Raw genomic sequence first — 20627 nt, forward strand, 5'->3', positions numbered from 1 at the left:
ATGATACCTGCAACTTATTCTCAAATGGTTCTGAAGAGAAACACACACACACACACACATATGGGAGGAGGGGGCCAGAGATGGAGATATTACAGCAAATGTGGCAAAATGTTAATAATTGGTGAATCTGAGAAGAGTATATAGGAGTTCTTTGTACTATTATTCTGACTTTTCTGTAAGTTTCAAATTATTTCAAAATAAAAAGTTTTTAAAAATATTATATAAGTTGTTTTCTGGGTTGAAGATGGAGGAGAAGTAGGAGGACATGGAGCTCATATCTCTCCACAGATACATCAGGAATACAATTATAGATGCAACAATTCTCACAGAACACTGGCTGAACACTAGCAGAAGACCTTGGACACCAGAAATGACTATAAAGATCCCTGCATAACTGGCTAGGATGAAAAAAAGAAGAGAGGAGGAGGAGGAGAGGAAGCAGGATGGGACCTGCACCCCAGGGTGGGGCAGCTGAAACAGAGGAAAGATTCCTGAATTCAGGGAAACCCTCTCGCTGGTGGGGAAATCGACTGGGACAAGAGGGAAGCACTTGAGGCTGTCAGAAGAGGGTGAAGAGGTCGATCTGTAGCAGACCTGACAGAGTGAGAAATACACAGACGGTCCGTACCATGGCACTATGTGCCCCAGACTGGGATGTATGTTCAAAGGTGTGCAAGGGGCTGGGAACTGGAGATTGGGGATTGGAGAACAGGCCCAGAGCAAGAACAGCTGTTGGCTGTGGGGAGATGGACTGAGGGGAAGGGAAGGAGGAAACCCACAACAGGGAATGCCTAAGGAGGAAGACCAGACTGCCATGGAAGCAGCAGTAGCAGCGCTGAGTCACACACAAGAGGAGGAGCCACTATTGTAGACTCTCTCTCCCCACACGCCAGCACCTGCAGGTGGACAATAAAAGAAGCCCTCTCAGGGCTGGCTCTCATGCTCCAGCTGCCAAGCAATAGAAAAAACTCCCTCAGGGCTGGGCCTCATGAGCCTGTTGCTGGGTGCCAGAAAATGCCCGTGCCAGGATGCCCCTCACACACCTATGCTGGGTGCCAGAAAAGGCCCTCACTAGGGTCATATCTCTTGTGCCAGTGGCTGCCGGCTTCCCTGCACATTTGGTGCCACTGGGGCTCCTGAGATCCAAGAAGTCATATGACCTCTGTGCCCTGTCCTCACTGGGGCAGATCCAAGAGCTCCAAGGCAGCCTCAGGGCGAGACTCCTGTGGGTGAATCACACACTGAAGTGGGGATAAAACCAAAGCTGAACCTCAGGGATGGGGCAACTAAGGAAGAAGATCAAAAATCTTCCCATCAGCTGTACAAGCTGCAGATTAAATCCCCACAATCAGTTAGGTAGACCCTGTGTCTATGGAATATCTGAGTAGACAATGAGTGTTCCCACAAATGAAAACAGTCTAGCTCTGGCAGCTGTGGACTTTGGGGGAAAACACACGCAAGAACTGGGCCAGATCAGAGTCTGAGTGGTCCACACAGGGCCCACAGAAGGTCCAGAGACCAGCCTAGAGGCAGAGGAGAGCTTCTTGGAGAGGTGGAGGTGGGCTGTGTCTCACAGCATGTGCAAGAACACTTACAGCTGAGACCCCATGGAAACCTAATTATTACTATTAATTTTATTATGATTTGATTCATTCTGTTGTTGGTTCTGGGTTTTTTTTCTTTGTTTGTTGTTTTAGTTTGGTTTTTTTTGTCTTTTGGGGTTTTCACTTTTATAATATATTTTTTATTTTTTATATATTTCTATTTTTACTTTGCTTTTCTGTTGCTTTGTGTTCTTTTCCCTAATTTTTGTCTTCTTCTTGTTCTTTAGTATATTTTTATTTTTTTAATATTTCCATTTCTACTTTGCTTTTCTGTTGTCTTGTGTTTTTTCCCTTTTTATTTTATTTTATTATTATTATTTTTTAAATGATTTGTATCAGTTTGTTCTGTTTCCTTGCTTTATTCTTCAGTTGGCACACTGCTTTGCTTTTGTTTTCAGGTTTTGTGTTTTGGTTACTTTTGATCCTAACTGTTTGATTTTCTTTTTGAGTTCTTCTATTTGTCTAGTTATTCTCTTCTTTTTGTTTTATCTGGTTCTGTTTTTGTTTGTTTTGCATGTGTGTGTTTCCTTCTTTCTGTTTTTGTTTTTTTCGATTTGGTTTTTACCATTTCTCTCGGTTTTTGTTTGTCTTTTTTTCTCTAATATATTTTCTATTTTCTTTTTTTATATTTATATTTCCACGTTGCTCCTCTGTTGTTCTGTGTTTTTTCCCCTTTCTCTTTTTCTTTCTTTCTTTTTTTATCATTTTCATCAGTTTGTTTTCTTTTTTTACATAATTCTTCAGTGGGCACTCTGGTTTTGCTTTTGGTTTTGTGTTTTTGTCAGTTTTCTTTTTAATTGTTTGATTCTGTTCTTGGGTTTGTCTGGTTATTCTCCTGTTTTTTGTTTTATGTTTCTTTTGTGTGTGTGCATGCTTCCTTGTTTCTGTTTTTATTTCTTTGATTTTACTTTTTACCATTTTTCTGGGGTTTTGTTAGTCTTTTTTTTTAATCCCCTTTATTTCCAGGAGGAGAAACTTGTGGGGTCTTACTTCCTCGACCAGAAGTCGGCCCCAAGGCTCTGGTGTGAGAATAATGAGTTCAGGACACTGGAAAACTAGAGAATTGCTGGCCCCAGAGAAGACTAATCACCGAGAGCTTGAACAGAGGTTTCTATCTGAATCCAAGACCTGGCTCCACCCAAGAGTCAGCATCTATCAACACTGGACGTCTAACAACAAACAACAAACAGGACAGGAACACAAACCCACTCATCACACACACTACCTAAAGTCATACTAAGTTCACAAACACCCCAAAATACACCACCTGACATGGCCCTGCTGATCAGAGGGAAAAGACTCCACCTGGCAGGTTCCACCTGCCAGAACACAGGCACAAGTCCCTCCCACTAGGAAGCCTATGCAAGCCACTGGACCAACGTATCCAGCAGGGGCAGAGAACAGAAGAAAGAGGAACTATGACCCTGCAGCCTAGGGAAAGGAGACCTCAAATACTGTAAATTAGACAAAATGAGAAGACAGAGAAATATCTTACAGGCAAAGGAGAAGATAAAAAACCCACAAGAGCAAAAAAATGATGAGGAAATAGGTAAACTACCTGAAAAAGAATTCAGAATAATGATAGTAAACATGATGCAAAATCTTGGAAATAGAAGAGAGAAAATACAAGAAACGTTTAACAAGGACCTAGAAGAACTAAAGAAAAAACAAACAGTGATGAACAACACAATAAATGAAATTTAAAATATTCTAGAAGGAAACAATAGCAGAATAATGGAGGCAGAAGAATGAATAAGTGAACTGGAGATACAATTGTGGAAATAACTGCCATGGAGCAGAATAAAGAAAGAAGAATGAAAAGATGTCTCATAGACATCTGGGACAATATTAAACACACCAACATTCAAATTATAGGGGTCCCAGAAGAAGAAAGGAAAAAGAAAGGGTATGAGAAAATATTTGAAGAGATTTTACTTGAAAACTTCCATAACATGGGAAAGGAAATAGAAAATCAAGTCCTAGAAGAGCAGAGTCCCATACCAGACAGACCCAAGGAGAAACATGCCAAGACACATATTAAACAAATTATCAAAAATTAAATTCAAAGAAAAAATATTAAAAGCAGCAAAAGAAAAGCAACAAATAACATAAAAGGGAATCCCCATAATGTTAACAGCTGATTTTTCAGCAGAAACTCTGCTGGCCAGAAGGGAGGGGCAGGATATATTTAAAGAGATGAAAAAGAAAAAACTAAAACAAAGCTTACTCTACCCAGTGAGGATCTCATTCAAATGCAATGGAGAAATCAAAAGCTTTACAGACAAGCAAACGTTAAGAGAATTCAGCACCACCAAACAAGCTCTACAACAAATGCTAAAGGAACTTCTCTAAGCGGGAAACACGAGAAGAAAAGGACCTACAAAAACAAACCCAAAACAATTAAGAAAATGGTAATAGGAACATACATATCAATAATTACCTTTAATGTGAATAGATTAAATTCTCCAAACGAAACACACAGACTGGCTAAATGGATTCAAAAACAAGACCTATATGTATGCTGTCAAGAGACCCACTTCAGACCTAGGGACACATACACACTGAAGTGAGGGGATGGAAAAATATATTCAATGCAAATGGAAATCAAAAGAAAGCTGGAGTAGCAATTCTAATACCAGGGGAAAAAAAGAATTTAAAATAAAGATTATTACAAGAGACAAAGAAGGACACGACATAATGATCAAGGGATCAATACAAGAAGAAGATATAACAATTATAAATATATATGCACCCAACATAGGAGCACCACAATACATAAGGCAAATGCTGACAGCCATAAAAGAGGAAATTGACAGTAACACAATAATGGTAGGGGACTTTAACACCCCACATACACCAATGGACAAATCATCCAAAAAGAAAAAAATAAGGAAACACAAGTTTAAAATGACACATTAGACCAGATGTATGTAATTGATATTTACAGGACATTCCATCCAAAAAGAGCAGATTACACTTTCTACTCAAGGGCACATGGAACATTCTCCAGGATAGATCACATCGTGGGTCACAAATTAACCTAGATAAATTTAAGAAAATTGAAGTCATATAAAGCATCTTTTCTCACAACAAGTCTATGAAACTAAATATCAATTATTGGAAAAAAAATTGTAAAAAAAATACAAATACATGGAGGCTAAACAACACACTACTAAAAAACCAAGAGACCACTGAAGAAATCAAAATGGAAATCGAAAAATACCTACAGACAAATGACAAGAACAACACGATCCAAAACCTATGGGATGCAGCAAAAGCAGTTCTAAGAGGGAAGTTCATAGCAATACAACCCTACCTCAAAAAACAACAAAAACCTCAAATACACAACCTAATATTATACCTAAAACAATTAGAGAAAGAAGAAGAAAAACAAAAAAAAATACAATAATATGTATAAAATAGATAACTAATAACCACCTGCTGTAAAAAATAAATAAATAAAAATAAGAACAATAGGAAAAAAAACCCAAAAATAGCAGAAGGAAAGATATCATAAAGATCAGATCAGAAATATATGAAAAAGAAATGAAGTAAACAATAACAAAGATCAATAAAATTAAAAGTGGATCCTTTGAGAGGATAATAAAATTGATAAACCATTAGCCAGGCTCATCAGGAAAGAAAAGGAAAAATACTCAAATCAATAGAGTTAGAAATGGAAAAGAAGTAACAACTGACACTGCAGAGCTACAGAAGATCATGAGAGACTACTACAAGTAACTATATGCCAATAAAATGGACAAATTCTTAGAAAGTACAACCTTCCAAGACTGAACCAGGAAGAAATAGACAATATAAACAGACCAATCACAAGCACTGAAATTGAAAATGTGATTAAAAACCTGCCAACAAACAAAACCAAAAGGTCAGATGGCTTCACAGGCAAATTCAATCAAAGATTTAAGAAAAGTTAACACCTATGCTCTTAAGCTCTTCCAAAATACAGCAGAGGGAGGAATACTGCCAAACTCATTCAACAAGGCCACCATCACCCTGATAACAAAACCAGACAAAGGTGTCACAAAAAAAGAAAATTACAGGACCATATCACTGATGAACAGAGATGCAAAAATTCTTAACAAAATACTGGCAAACAGAATACAACAACACATTAAAAGGATCATACATCATGATCAAGTGGGCTTTCTCCCAGGAATGCAAGCGTACTTCAATATATGCAAATCAATCAATTTGATACGCCATATTAACAAACTGAAGGATAAAAACCATATGACAATCTCAATAGATGCAGAAAAACCTTTCCAAAACTTTCTTTTTTTAAAAAAATCTTTATTGGAGTATAATTGCTTTACAATGGTTTGTTAGTTTCTGCTTTATAACAAAGTGAATCAGCTATACATATACATATATCCACATATCTCCTCCATCTTGCATCTCCCTCCCATCCTCCCTACCCCACCACTCTAGGTGGTCACAGAACACTGAGCTGATCTCCCTGTGCTATGTGACTGCTTCCCACTAGTTATCTATTTTACATTTGGTAATATATATAAGTCCAGGCCAATCTCTCACTTCATTCCAGCTTACCCTTCCCTTCCCCATGTCCTAAAGTCCATTCTCTACATGTGAGTCTTTATACCTGTTCTGCCCCTAGGTTCTTCAGAAACTTTTTTTTTTTTTTAGATTCCATATATACGTGTTAGCATACGGTATTTGTTTTTCTCTTCCTGACTTACTTCACTCTGTATGACAGTCTCTAGGTCCATGTACCTCACTACAAATAACTCAATCTTGTTTCTTTTTATGGCTAGGTAATATTCCATTGTATATATGTGTCACAGCTTCTTTATCCATTCATCTCTCAATGGACACTTAGATTGCTTCCATATCCTGGCTATTATAAAAAGAGGTGCAATGAACATTGTGGTACATAACCCTTTTTGAATTATGGTTTTCTCAGGGTATATGCCCAGTAGTGAGATTGCTAGGCCATATGGTAGTTCTATTTTTAGTTTTTTAAGGAACATCCATGGTGTTCACCATAGTGGCTCTATCAATTTACATTCCCACCAACAGTGGGAGGGTTCCCTTTTCTCCACACCCTCCCAGCATTTATTGTTTGTAGATTTTCTGATGATGGCCATTCTTACTGGGGTGAGGTGATACCACATTGTAGTTTTGATTTGCACTTCTCAAATGATTAGTGATGTTCAACATCCTTTCATGGGGTTTTTGGCAATTTGTATATCTTCTTTGGAGAAATCTCTATTTAGGTGGTCTGCTCATTTTTGGATTGAGTTGTTTGTTTTTCTGATATTGAGCTGCATGAGCTGCTTGTAAATTTTGGAGATTAATCCTTTGTCAGTTGCTTCATTTGCAAATATTTTCTCCCATTCTGAGGGTTGTCTTTTCATCTTGTTTATGGTTTCCTTTGCAATGCAAAAGCTCTTAAGTTCCATTTGCTTATTTTTGTTTTAATTTCCATTTCTCTAGGAGGTGGGTCAAAAAGGGTCTTGCTGTGATTTATGTCATAGAGTGTTCTGCCTATGTTTTCCTCTAAGAGGTTTATAGTGTCTGGCCTTACATTTAGGTTTTTAATTTATTTTGCGTTTGTTTTTTTGAATGGTGTTAAGAAGTGTTCTAAATTCATTCTTTACATGTAGCTGTCCGGTTTTTCCACCACTTATTGAAGAAGCTGTCTTTTCTGCATTGTATATTCTTGTTTCTTTTATCAAAAATAGGTGACCATATGTGCGTGGGTTTATCTCTGGGCTTCATATCCTATTCCATTGATGTATATTTCTGTTTGTGTAACCAGTACCATACTGTCTTGATTACTGAATCTTTGTAGTATAGTCTGAAGTCTGGGAGCCTGATTCCTCCAGCTCCATTTTTCTTTCTCAAGATTGCTTTGGCTATTCGGGGTCTTTTGTATTTCCATACAAACTGAAATTTTTCCTTCTAATTCTGTGAAAAATGCCATTGGTAGTTTGATAGGGATTGCAGTGAATTTGTAGGTTGCTTTGGGTAGTATAGTCATTTTCACAATGTTGAAGCTTCCAGTCCAAGAACATGGTATATCTCCCCATCTGTTTGTATCATCTTTAATTTCTTTCATCAGTGTCTTATACTTTTCTGCACATAGGTCTTTTGTCTCCTTAGGTAGGTTTATTCTTAGGTATTTTATTCTTATTGTTGCAATGGTAAATGGGAGTGTTTCCTTAATTTCTCTTTCAAATTTTTCATCATTAGTGTATAGGAATGCAAGAGAATTCTGTGCATTAATTTTGTACTTGCTACTTTACCAAATTCATTGATTAACTCTAGTAGTTTTCTCGTAACATCTTTAGGATTCTCTATGTATAGTAACATGTCATCTGCAAACAGTGACAGCTTTACTTCTTCTTTTCCGATTTGGATTCCTTTTATTTCTTTTTCTTCTCTGATTGCTGTGGCTAAAACTTCCAAAACTATGTGGAATAATAGTGGTAAGAGTGGACAACCTTGTTTTGGTCCTGATCTTAGAGGAAATTGTTGCAGTTTTTCACCACTGAGAACGATGTTGGCTGTGGGTTTGTCATATATGGATTTTATTATGTGGAGGTAAGTTCCCTCTATGCCTACTTTCTGGAGGGTTTTTATTGTAAATGGGTGTTGAATTTTGTTGAGAGCTTTTTCTGCATCTACTGAGATGATCATATGGTTTTTCTCCCTCAATTTATTAATATGGTGTATCACATTGATTGATTTGCATATATTGAAGAACCTTGCCTTCCTGGAATAAAACCCACTTGATCATGGTGTATGATCTTTTTAATATGCTGTTAGATTATGTTTGCTAGTATTTTGTTGAGGATATTTGCATCTATGTTTATCAGTGATATTGGCCTACAGTTTTCTTTCTTTGTGACATCTTTGTCTGGTTTTGGTATCAGGGTGATGGTGGCCTTGTACAATGAGTTTGGGAGTGCTCCTCCTTCTGCTGTATTTTGGAAGACTTTGAGAGGGATAGGTGTTAGCTCTTCTGAAAATGTTTGATAGAATTCTCCTGTGAAGCCATCTGGTCCTGCAGGTTTTTTTTTTTTTTTTTGGAAGATTTTTAATCACAGTCTCAATTTCAGTGCTTGTGATTTGTCTGTTTATATTTTCTATTTCTTCCTGGTTCAGTCTCAGAAGGTTGTGCTTTTCTAAGAATTTGTCCATTTCTTCCAGGTTGTCCATTTTATTGGCATATAGTTGCTTGTAGTAATCTCTCATGATCCTTGGTATTTCTGCAACGTCAGTTGTTACTTCTCCTTTTTGTTTCTAATTCTATTGATTTGAGTCTTCTCCCATTTTGTCTTGATGATCCTGGCTAATGGTTTATCAATTTTGTTCATCTTCTGAAAGAACAAGCTTTTAGTTTTATTGATCTTTTCTATCATTTCTTTTTCATTTATTTCTGATCTGATCTTTATGATTTCTTTCCTTCTGCTAACTTTGGGGTTTTTTTGTTCTGCTTTCTCTACTTGCTTTAGGTGTAAGGTTAGGTTGTTTATATGAGATGTTTCTTGTTTCTTGAGGCAGGATTGTAGTGCTATAAACTTCCCTCTTATAACTGCTTTTGCTGCATCCCATCGGTTTTGGGTCATCATGATTTCATTGTCATTTGTTTCTAGGTATTTTTTGATTTCCTCTGATTTCTTCAGTGATCTTTTGGTTATTAAGTAGTGTATTGTTTAGCCTCCATATATTTTTATTTTTTGCAGATTTTTTCCTGTAATTGATATCTGATCTCATAGCATGGTGGTCGGAAAAGATACTTGATATGATTTCAATTTTCTTAAATTTACCAAGGCTTGATTTGTAACCCAAGATATGATCTATCATGGAGAATGTTCCATGAGTATTTGAGAAGAAAGTGTTTTCTGTTGTTTTTGGATGGAATGTCCTATAAATGTCAATTAAGTCCCCCTTGTTTAATGTATCCTTTAAAGCTTGTGTTTCCTTATTTATTTTCATTTTGAATGATCTGTGCATTGGTGAAAGTAGTGTGGTAAATTCCCCTTGTATGATTGTGTTACTGTCGATTTCCTCTTTTATGGCTGTTAACATTTGCCTATGTGCTCCTTAGGTGCTCCTATGTTTGGTGCATAAATATTTACAATTTTTATATCTTCTTGGATTGATCCCTTGATCATTATGTAGTGTCCTTCTTTGTCTATTGCAATAGTCTTTATTTTAAAGTCTATTTTGTCTGATATGAGAATTGCTACTCCAGCTTTCTTTTGATGTCCTTTTGCATGGAATATCTTTTTCCATCCCTTCACGTTCTGTCTGTATGTGTCCCTAGGTGTGAACTGCATCTCTTGTAGACAGCATATATACATGTCTTGTTTTGGTATCCATTCAGCCAGTCTATGTCTTTGGTGGGAACATTGAATTGATACATATTTAAGGTAATTATTGATATGTATGTTCCTATCATCATTTCCTTAATTGTTTTGGGTTTGTTATTGTAGGTCTTTTCCTTCTCTTGTGTTTCCTGCCTAGAGAAGTTCCTTTAGCATTTGTTGTAAAGCTTGTTTGGTGGTGCTGAACTGTCTTTGCTTTTACTTGTCTGTAAAGATTTTCATTTCTCTGTCAAATAGGAATGAGATCCTTGCTGGATAGAGTAATCTTGGTTGTAGGTGTTTCCCTTTCATCACTTTAAATATGTCCTGCCACTCCCTTCTGGCTTGCAGAGTTTCTGCTGAAAGATCAGCTGTTTACCTGGATTCCCTTGTATTTATTTGTTATGATCAGCTGTTTACCAAGGATTCCCTTGTATTTTTTTGTTATGTTTCCCTTGCTGCTTTTAATATTTGTTCTTTGTATTTAATTTTTGATAGTTTGAATTAATATGTGTCTTGGCATGTTTCTCCTTGGATTTATCCTGTATGGGACTCTCTGCACTTCCTGGACTTGATTGACTATTTCCTTTCCCATTCTAGGTAAGTTTTCAACTGTAATCTCTTAAAATATTTTCTCAGTCCCTTCCTTTTTCTCTTCTTCTTCTGAGACCCATATAATTCAAATGTTTGTGTGTTTAATGTTGTCCTAGACGTCTCTGAGACTGTCCTCAGTTCTTTTCATTCTTTTTCTTTATTCTGCTCTGCAGTAGTTATTTCCACTCTTTTATTGTCGAGATCACTTATCCATTCTTCTCCCTCAGTTATTCTGTTCTTCATTCCTTCCTGAGAATATTTAATTTCATTTATTGTGTTGTTCATCATTGTTTGTTTACTCTTTAGTTCTTCTAGGTCCTTGTTAAACGTTTCTTGTATTTTCTCCATTCTATTTCCATGATTTTGGATCATCTTTGCTATCATTACTCTGAATTCCTTTTCATATAGACTGCCTATTTCCTCTTCATTTGTTAGGTCTGGTGGGTTTTTACCCTGCTCCTTCATCTGCTGTTGTGTTTGTTTTCTCATTTTGCTTAACTTACTGTGTTTTGGGTCTCCTTTTCACAGGCTGCAGGTTCATATTTCCCATTGTTTGGGTGTCTGCCCCCAGTTGCTAAGTTTTGTTCAATGGGCTGTGTAGGCTTCCTGGTGGAGGAGACTAGTGCCTGTGTTCTGGTGGATGAGCTGCATCTTGTCTTTCTGGTGGGCACTACCACGTCCGATGGTGTGTTTTGGGTTTTCTGTGACCTTATTATAATTTTAGGTCGTCTCTCTGCTAATGGGTGGAGTTGTGTTCCTGTCTTGCTAGATTTTTGGCATAAGGTGTGCAGCACTGTAGCTTACTGGTCATTGAGTGGAGCTGCGCCTTAGCATTGAGATGGAGGTCTCTGGGAGAGCTTACACTGTTTGATATTACATGGAGCTGGGAGGTCTCTGGTGAACCAATATCCTGAACTTGGCTCTCCCACCTCAGAGACACAGGTCTGACACCTGCCCAAAGCACCAAAACCTGTCAGACACATGGCTCAGAACAAAAGAGAGAACAAAAGAAATAAAGAAAAAAAGTAAAATAAAAAGAAATAAAGTTATTAAAATAAAAATAAAAATTTATTAAAAATTAAAAAATTAAAAAGTAATAAAAAACGAAAAAAAAGAAAGAGAGAAGAGAGAAACCAAACCATAAAAGCAAATTCAGCAATGAGAACATGTGCTATATTAAAAAAAAAATTTAAAAACGGACAGACAGAACCATAGGACAAATGATAAAAGCACAGATATACAGACACAATCACACAAAGAAGCATACAAATACACACTCACAAAAATTGAAAAAGGAAAATATATATATATCTGTATTAAACAAAAAAGGAAGAGAGCAGCCAAATCAATAAACAAATCTACCAATGATAATAAAGTGTAAATACTAAACTGAGATAACATAAAACCCGAAACCAGTCAGTCGCATACAGCAAACCCCAAGTCTACAGTTGCTCCCAAATTCCACCACTGCAATTTTAAGATGATTCATTGTCTATTCAGTTATTCCTCAGATACAGGGTACATCAAGTTGATTGTGGAGATTTAATCTGCTGCTCCTCATGCTGCTGGGAGAAATTTCCCTTTCTCTTCTTTTTTCCCTCAGGTGCTGGGGTTCAGCTTTGGATTGGCCCCGCCTCTATGTGTAGGTCACCTGAGGGCATCTGTTCCTGCCCAGACAGGACAGGGTTAAAGGAGCAGCTGATTAGGGGGCTCTGGCTCACTCAGGCCAGGAGAAGGGCGGGATACAGAATGCGGGGTGAGCCTGCAGTGACAGAGGCTGGCGTGACGTTGCAACAGGTGCACATGTATTCTCCTGGGGAAGTTGTTCCTGGATCACGTGACCCTGGCAGTGGTGGGCTGCACAGGCTCCCAGGAGGGGAGGTGTGGATAGTGACCTGTGCTTGCACACTGGCTTCTTGGTGGCTGCAGCAGCAGCCTTACTGTTTCATGCCCATCTGGTGTCCCATGTTGATAGCCGTGGCTTGTGCACATCTCTGGAGCTCATTTAGGTGGTGCTCTGAATCTGCTCTCCTCGTGCACCCTGAAACAATGGTCTCTTGCCTCTTAGGGAGTTCCAGACATCTTCCCGGACTCCCTTCTGGCTAGCTGTGGCGCACTAGCCCCCTTCAGGCTGTGTTCACACAGCCAACACCCGTCCTCTCCCTGGGATCTGACCTCCGAAGCTGGAGCCTCGGCTCCCAGTCCCAACCCATCTCGGCAGGTGAGCAGACAAGCCTCTCAGTCTGTGAGTGCTGGTCGGCAGTGATCTTCTGTGCAGGAATCTCTCCACTTTGTCCTCTGCACTCCTGTTGCTGCACTCTCCTTCGTGGCTCCAAAGCTTCCCCCCCATCACCCACCATCTCTATCAGTGAAGGGGCTTCCTAGTGTGTGGAAACTTTTCCTCCTTCACAGCTCCCTCCTTGAGGTGCAGGTCCTGTCCATATTCTTTTGTCTCTGTTTTTCCTTTTTTCTTTAGCCCTACCCAGGTACGTGGGGAGTTTCTTGCCTTTTGGGAAGTCTGAGGTCTTCTGCCAGCATTCAGTAGGTGTTCTGTAGGAGTGTTCCACATGTAGATATATTTCTGATGTATTTGTGGGGAGGAAGGTGATCTCCACGTCTTACTCTTCCACCATCTTGAATGTCTCCGCTTAACAAATTTCATCACCCATTTATGATAGAAACTCTCCAAACAGTGGGCATTGAGGGAACCTACCTCAACATAATAAAGGCCATTTATGACAAACACACAGCCAACATCATTCTCAACAGTGAAAAACTGAAAGCATTTCCTCTAAGATCATGAACAAGACAAGGGTGCCCACTCTCACCACAATTATTCAACATAGTTTTGGAAGTTTTAGCCATGGCCATCAGAGAAGAAAAAGAAATAAAAGGAATCCAAATTGGAAAAGAAGTAAAACTGTCACTGTTTGCAGATGACGTGATACTATACATAGAAAATCCTAAAGTCACTACCAAAAAACTACTAAAGCTATCCAATGAATTTCTTAAATTAGCAGGATACAAAATTAATGCACAGAAATCACTTACATTCCTATACACTAACAGAGAAAAATCTGAAAGAGAAATTAAGGAAACACTCCCATTTATCATTGCAACAAAAAAATAAAATACCTAGGAATAAATCTAAGGAGGCAAAAGACCTGTATGCAGAAAACTGTAAGACACTGATGAAAAAAATCAAAGACGATACTAATAGATGGAGAGATATACCATGTTCTTGGATTGGAAGACTCAACATTGTCAAAGTGACTATACTCCCCAAAGCAATCTACAGGTTCGATGCAATCTCTATCAAATTACCAATGGTATTTTTCACAGAACTAGAACAAAAAAAAGTTAACAATTTGTATGGAATCACAAAAGACCCCGAATAACCAAAGCAATCTTGAGAAAGAAAAACGGAGCTGGAGGAATCAGGCTCCCTGACTTCAGACTATACTACAATGCTACTGTAATCAAGATAGTATGGTACTGACACAAAAACAAAAATATATAACAATGGAACAGGATAGAAAGCCCAGAAATAAACCCACACTTATGGTCACTTTATCTTTGACAAACGAGGCAAGAATATACAATGGAGAAAAGACAGCTGCTTCAGTAAGTGGTGCTGGGAAAACTTGACAGCTACATGTAAAAGAATAAAATTAGAACACTTCCTAACACCATACACAAAAATAAACTCAAAATGGATTAAAGACCTAAATGTAAGGCCAGACACTATAAAACTCTAAGAGGAAAACATAGGCAGAACACTCTATGACATAAATCACAGCAAGATCTTTTTTGACCTACCTCCTTGAGTAGTGGAAATAAAAACAAAAATAAACAAATGGGACCTAGTGAAATTTACAAGCTTTTGTACAGCAAAGGAAACCATAAACAAGATGAAAAGCAACCCTCTGAATGGGAGAAAATATTTGCAAATGAAGCAACTTACAAAGGATTAATCTCCAAAATATACAGGCAGCTCATGCAGCTCAATATCAAAAAAACAAACAGCTCAATCCAAAACTGGCCAGAAAACCTAAATAGACATTCTCCAAAGAAGATATACAGATTGCCATCAAACACATGAAAAGATGCTCAACATCACTAATCATTAGAGAAATGCAAATCAAAACTACAATGAGGTATCACCTCACACTGGTCAGAATGGCCATCATCAAAAAATCGAGAAACAATAAATGCTGGAAGGGTGTGGAGAAAAGGGAACCATCCTGCACTGTTGGTGGGCATGTAAATTTATACAGCCACTATGGAGAACAGTATGGAGGTTTCTTAAAAAACTAAAAATGGAACTACCATATGACCCAGCAATCCCACTCCCGGGCATATACTCTGAGAAAACCATAATTCAAAAAGATACATGGGGCTTCCCTGGTGGCGCAGTGGTTGAGAATCTGCCTGCCAATGCAGGGGACATGGGTTCTAGCCCTGGTCTGGGAAGATCCCACATGCCACGGAGCAACTGGGCCCGTGAGCCACAATTACTGAGCCTGCGCGTCTGGAGCCTGTGCTCCGCAACAAGAGAGGCCGCGATGGTGAGAGGCCCACGCACCGCGATGAAGAGTGGCCCCCACTTGCCGCAACTAGAGAAAGCCCTCGCACAGAAACGAAGACTCAACACAGTCATAAATAAATAAATAAATAAATAAAAGAACAAAAAAAAAAAAAAAAAAAAAAAAAAGATACATGTACCACAATGTTCCCTGCAGCACTATTTACAATAGCCAAGACATTGAAGCAACCTACATGTCCATCAGCAGATGAATGGATAAAGAAGATGTGGCACATATATACAATGTAATATTACTCAGCCTTAAAAAGGAACGAAATTGAGTTATTTGTAATGAGGTGGATGGATATAGTGTCTCTCATACAGAGTGAAGTATGTCAGTAAGAGAAAAACAAACACCGTATGCTAATGCATATATATGGCATCTAAACTAATGGTACTGATGATCTAGTGGCAGTCCAGGAATAAAGACACAGATGCAGAGAATGGACTTGAGGACACAGTGGGGGAGGGGAGGGGAAGCTGGGGTGAAGTGAGAGAGTAATAATGACATATATACCCTATCAAAGGTAAAATGGATGGCTAGTGGGAAGCTGCTGCATAGCACAGGGAGATCAGCTCAGTGCTTTGTGACAACCTAAAGGGGTGGGATAGGGAGAGTGGGAGGGAGGTTCAAGAGGGAAGGGATATGGGGAGATATATATATATATATATATATATATATATATATATATATATATATATATATATATATATATATATACTTATAGCTGATTCACTTTGTTGTACAGCAGAAACTAACACAACATTGTAAAGCAATTATACTCCAATAAATATGTAAAAATAATTATATAAGTGTAAAGAGATTTTATTAATGCTTGGAAGTTTTGTGAGATCACTGTGTCTCTGATGGTACATACTACCACTGATTTAAGATGGGGTCAGACCAAATCGGTTTTTGCCCCAGCCAGTGATTATTTTGCTGAAGGTTTGATAGTTTCTTCTCCATTTCCTGGTGGCCAATACAACAATTTCCTAGACTTCCTTTGCATTGTGTATAATAAGATGCCCACCACAACAGAATGGTGTTCTTAGTTATTTTCATAGGGAAATAAAGCGCTCTTAATTGAATTATATCCACATTAAATGGTTGACAGTGATTAGCCATTGGAAAACATCTTTTGATGTAGGCTGAAACAAAATCATTAACAACTTGACATTCCCTCCTACATCCTCTGTAGTCACTGTCTCAGAGACGCAAAAACAAATATGGGACAAACCAAGCACTAAAGTGAAACAACTGCCCTGCACTTTCTAAGCTGTCAGGAAGTAAGGGACGGAGCTAAAGGCCCTGAGACTCTCTGAGCTTTCCCAGGCTGGCTCAGGACAAATCTCTGTCATAGACACACAGAACTTTTGGGAAAAGAGAACATTATCTTCTGTATGACAGTATCTGGCTAAATCTATTGTTCATTTTTTTTGTTTGTTTCCTTTTATAAGAATTGAGAGTCTCTTAATTGCTTAGGATCACAGATAATGCAATATTTAAAATATTTAATGTAACCTAGCTGAGGCTGGCGCCAAGCAGTGATGTCTGCTTATAAAGGGCCCACTATGGATTCCCATTAGGTCTAAGAAAAGTTGTTCAGCTTCTCCATTTACCCCTTATCATGATATGTTCCTTAAGATGAAATAGAAGCAAAATATCAAATATTTTGATATCAAAATATCAGTGTCACTGTGAATTTGTGCTATTGTGCATGTGAAAGGAGGGCTTTGGTTTCAAATGTTCAACGTAAGAGATTTATAAGTTTACTCTCAAAGAAAAACTCTTGACCATGAGAGCTAAACTGTTTCCAATGTCCAGGTTAAACCCTGCTAAGAAGTAGTCCATATTTAACCAATGGATTACCAGTAACTATGTAATACTTTCATTCAATTATGCATAATGTCCTAATAAATTTAAAACTTTGGAGGACAATCTGAGTTCCAAATCTGCCTGTTCCAATTACATAATGTGACATTTACTTGATCTCTCCGTCTCAGTTTTCTCTTCTGTAAATTGGGTATAAAATAGTACATATGTAATAGGACTACTGAGAAGCTTAACTGAGTCAACAGTTATAACATCTTCAGTTTACCACTATGTGCGGTATTTAATTTGTGTAAAATAAATGTTATTTTTCTACACCTAGGAATGTAAAATCTTATATAAGTGTTATCCATTTATCCAAGGTCTATAAAATTTAAAGTCTCTTGACTTTGGTTACCAAATTGAGGTTAGAGAAAAAAGGAAGATCTAACTTCATTAACTCCTTAATCTATTTGTTTACCTTGATTTCAAAAGCCCTGAGTTCTCTCATGCTTATTCATGCATTTAGACATATAAATTTTTTCAATGGTTTTAACATAAATCAATTAGTTTATAGCATTTGACTCTCCTTCCAGTATCCCACCCTCAGTCCCCTAGTTTTGGATAAAAGAAAAGGCAGTTAAAATGAGGTGATACCTCAGCAGCTTGCCTTCCCTCCCCAGGATAGCAAGACAAATAAACGTTTTGTTATATGTCTCAAGATAGCATCAACACAGCCTGCAGCATCACTGTCAACACCAGCCCTGCAATGCCAGGGAATTGCAGGGAGTCCCACTGTGCTGTTGCCAATCTGCTGGCTGGGATCCTTCAAAAGCCACATCAAAGTATTTTCCAGTTTTTAAACTTCTTCCCCAGGCTCATATGAGGTATCCTGGACCTCTGCATGTGATCAGAAGTGTGGTTCTCCATATTCTCCTCTCCACCTCCCCTTGACTGCAAACCTCAGAGAGCATCTCTTATTCTCTGAGTCTGTAGGACTCTTCAGCTCCCTATACAATGGCATTCATAATAATATTTGAAACCTATGATAGTTTGTAAGAAATATCCAAAAAATTATCTATTTATTTATCTAATTTATCTATTACAGAAGATTTGATTTGTATAAATATTTCAAAATTTAATAATAAAATACTCTTTTAAGTATTCAAAAGCACATAGTTTCTTTTGGAGGTATTGGAGTAATATAGTGACAAACAGAAAAGAAGGAAGCCAATAAAGGGTGTGTTAAGTCACCATATGGGCAACAAAGGCTACATTTCATGAGAAAATGCTGTCAAACAGTATAAAACACAAGCCACATGAGATGGCTAATTTTATGTGTCATCTTGTCTAGGCTATGGTGTCCAGTCATTTGGTCAAACATTAGTCAAGATGTTGCTGTGAAAGTATTTTTTAGATGTGATTAACATTTACAATCAGTAGACTTTCAGTAAAACAGATTGCCCTACAAAATGTTCATGAGCCTCATCCAATCAGTTGAAGGCCTTAAGAGCAAAGACTGAGGTTTCCTGAAGAAGACAGAGCTCTGCCCCAAGAGAGTGATATAAAAACCCTGCCCAAATTTCTAGCCTGCTGGCCTGCCTTGCAGATTTTGGACTCAAGGCTGCAATATCAACTCAAGACTGCAATATCAACTCACCTGCAATATTTTAAATTTCCAGCCTGCTGGCCTATATTATAAACAACATACTTGCCAGCTCCTACATGAACCAATGAACCAACTTCCTTAAAATCTCTCTCCCTCTCTCTCCTTCTCTCCCCCTCTCCCTCTTCTTCTCCCTCTCTCTTCCCCACTTCCTCCCCTTTTCCTCCATATATATCACCCAATGGGTAAAGAACACTGACACACCAACTCCCTCCGATCACTTTTTCCCAGCTTTACTGAAATATAATTGACTTGACACTGTGTAAGTATAAGGTGTACACTGTGATGATTTTTATACACATGCATATTGTGAACTGTTTTCCACAATAAGGTTAGTTAACACCCCCTTCACCTCACATAATTACCATTTTGTTGTTGTTGATGTAACTGTGAGAACATTAAAACTCTACTCTCCTAACAACTTTCAAGTATATAATACAGTTCTGGGAGAAGCCTGAAAGGTCTTTAGGCACAGAAATGAAGATACTAGTGATTAGAAGTGGGCTGGTGCACACCAGAGTGGTGAGATCCAAGATGAGTGAAGCACAAACTTACCTGCTCAGTCCACTCCTGGTATCTGCTTGCTCAAACTGATAGCTTACCACAATTCTAAAACAAAAACAAGCAAAGAAACCCCAGAAGGTTTAGTGGGTTAAATTGCAGTGCATGTGGTTACAATCAGTCCCTTTCCACTACCCCTTCTATATTCTTTCTCCCTCAGCCTGCCCTTCAGCTTGTCTTGGTCGCTTCTCTGGTGAGGTAGTCTAGACCTTTATGCTTGAGGAGTCTGTGCCCTTAGTTGTCAGGCCCTTGTCAGGTCATTGTTGCTGCAATTACCCATTTATGGTTTTTACTGAATATGGAAGTAGCAAGAAATGCCCCAGTTAATCTCCTGAGTTCCAGACATACTCCACCGTGCTGCCATTATTAGAGGCAGCTGATAGGGTCCCTGATAATCAGGGTTCTTTAATCTATTTGCTGATCTACTGGAACGAAGGTCCAAAATGACCACACAGAATCTATAACTTTAAGTTTACTAAAAATCCTTGCTTTCTTTCTTTGCAGACAATATGACTTTTTCACTTAAAAAAACAGCTTTGAGACTTCCTTCATGGTGCAGTTGTTAAGAATCCATCTGCCAACGCAGGGGACAGGGGTGCGAGCCCTGGTCCAGGAAGATCCCACATGCCGAGGAGCAACTAAGCCCGTGTGCCACAACTACTGAGCCTGCGCTCTAGAGCCTGTGAGTCACAACAACTGAGCCTGAATGCCACAACTACTGAAGCCTGTGCGCCTAGAGCCTGTGTTCTGCAACAAGAGAAGCCACCACGATAAGAAGCCTGTGCGCTGCAATGAAGAGTAACCCCCTCTCGCCGCAACTAGAGAAAACCCTCGCCCAGCAACAAAGACCCAGTGCAGCCAAAAAATAGTTAATTAATTAATTTTAAAAAAAAGAATGTGTCTTTGCTATGCATTGTCTCAGGTTATTAAAAGTACATATATATATATGAGATTTGGTCCTTAACTTGGACAGCTCACAGCCTAGAGAGGTGTAAACAAACAAACAATAAAACCCCAGCTTTATTGAGGTATAATTTAGGTAAAAATTCACCAATCTTAAGATAAGAATTTGAAAATTTTGACAAACAGATATAGTTGTGTAGCTACAATGCTAATGATATAAAACAGAGGTCAGCAAACTACAGCTCACAAGCCACATCTAGCCTGCTGCCTATTTTTACAAATAGCATTTTATTTGAACACAGCCACACCCTTTCATTTATGTATTGTCTGTGGCTGTTCCTGCACTACAATGGCAGAGTTGTGTAGAAGCAACAGAGACTATGTGACCAGCAAAGGTTAAAATACTTATTATTTGGACCTTTATAGAAGTTTACTGATCTCTGATATAGAATAGTTCTTTCACCCACAAAGTTTCATCATGCCCCTCTGCAATTAGTCTCCTTCTTTTAGCGCCAACACCTAGCTACCACAGATTGACCTACTGCCACTA

The 20627-nt window shown here is 38.3% G+C and overlaps 1 long non-coding RNA gene across 1 annotated transcript; it reads right to left on the minus strand.

Moving 5' to 3' along the window:
* Nucleotides 1–1740: 1740 nt before the first annotated feature.
* Nucleotides 1741–20116, minus strand: LOC309647161. The gene is made up of 2 exons (XR_014255842.1): nucleotides 15278–20116; nucleotides 1741–14951 (listed from the first exon to the last, which is right to left on the minus strand). It is a non-coding gene; the product is annotated as an uncharacterized lncRNA (long non-coding RNA).
* Between the last annotated feature and the right edge of the window lie 511 nt (nucleotides 20117–20627).

This window comes from Balaenoptera physalus (genome assembly GCF_965194825.1).
Source record: "Balaenoptera physalus genome assembly, chromosome: 17".
Lineage (NCBI taxonomy): Eukaryota > Metazoa > Chordata > Mammalia > Artiodactyla > Balaenopteridae > Balaenoptera > Balaenoptera physalus.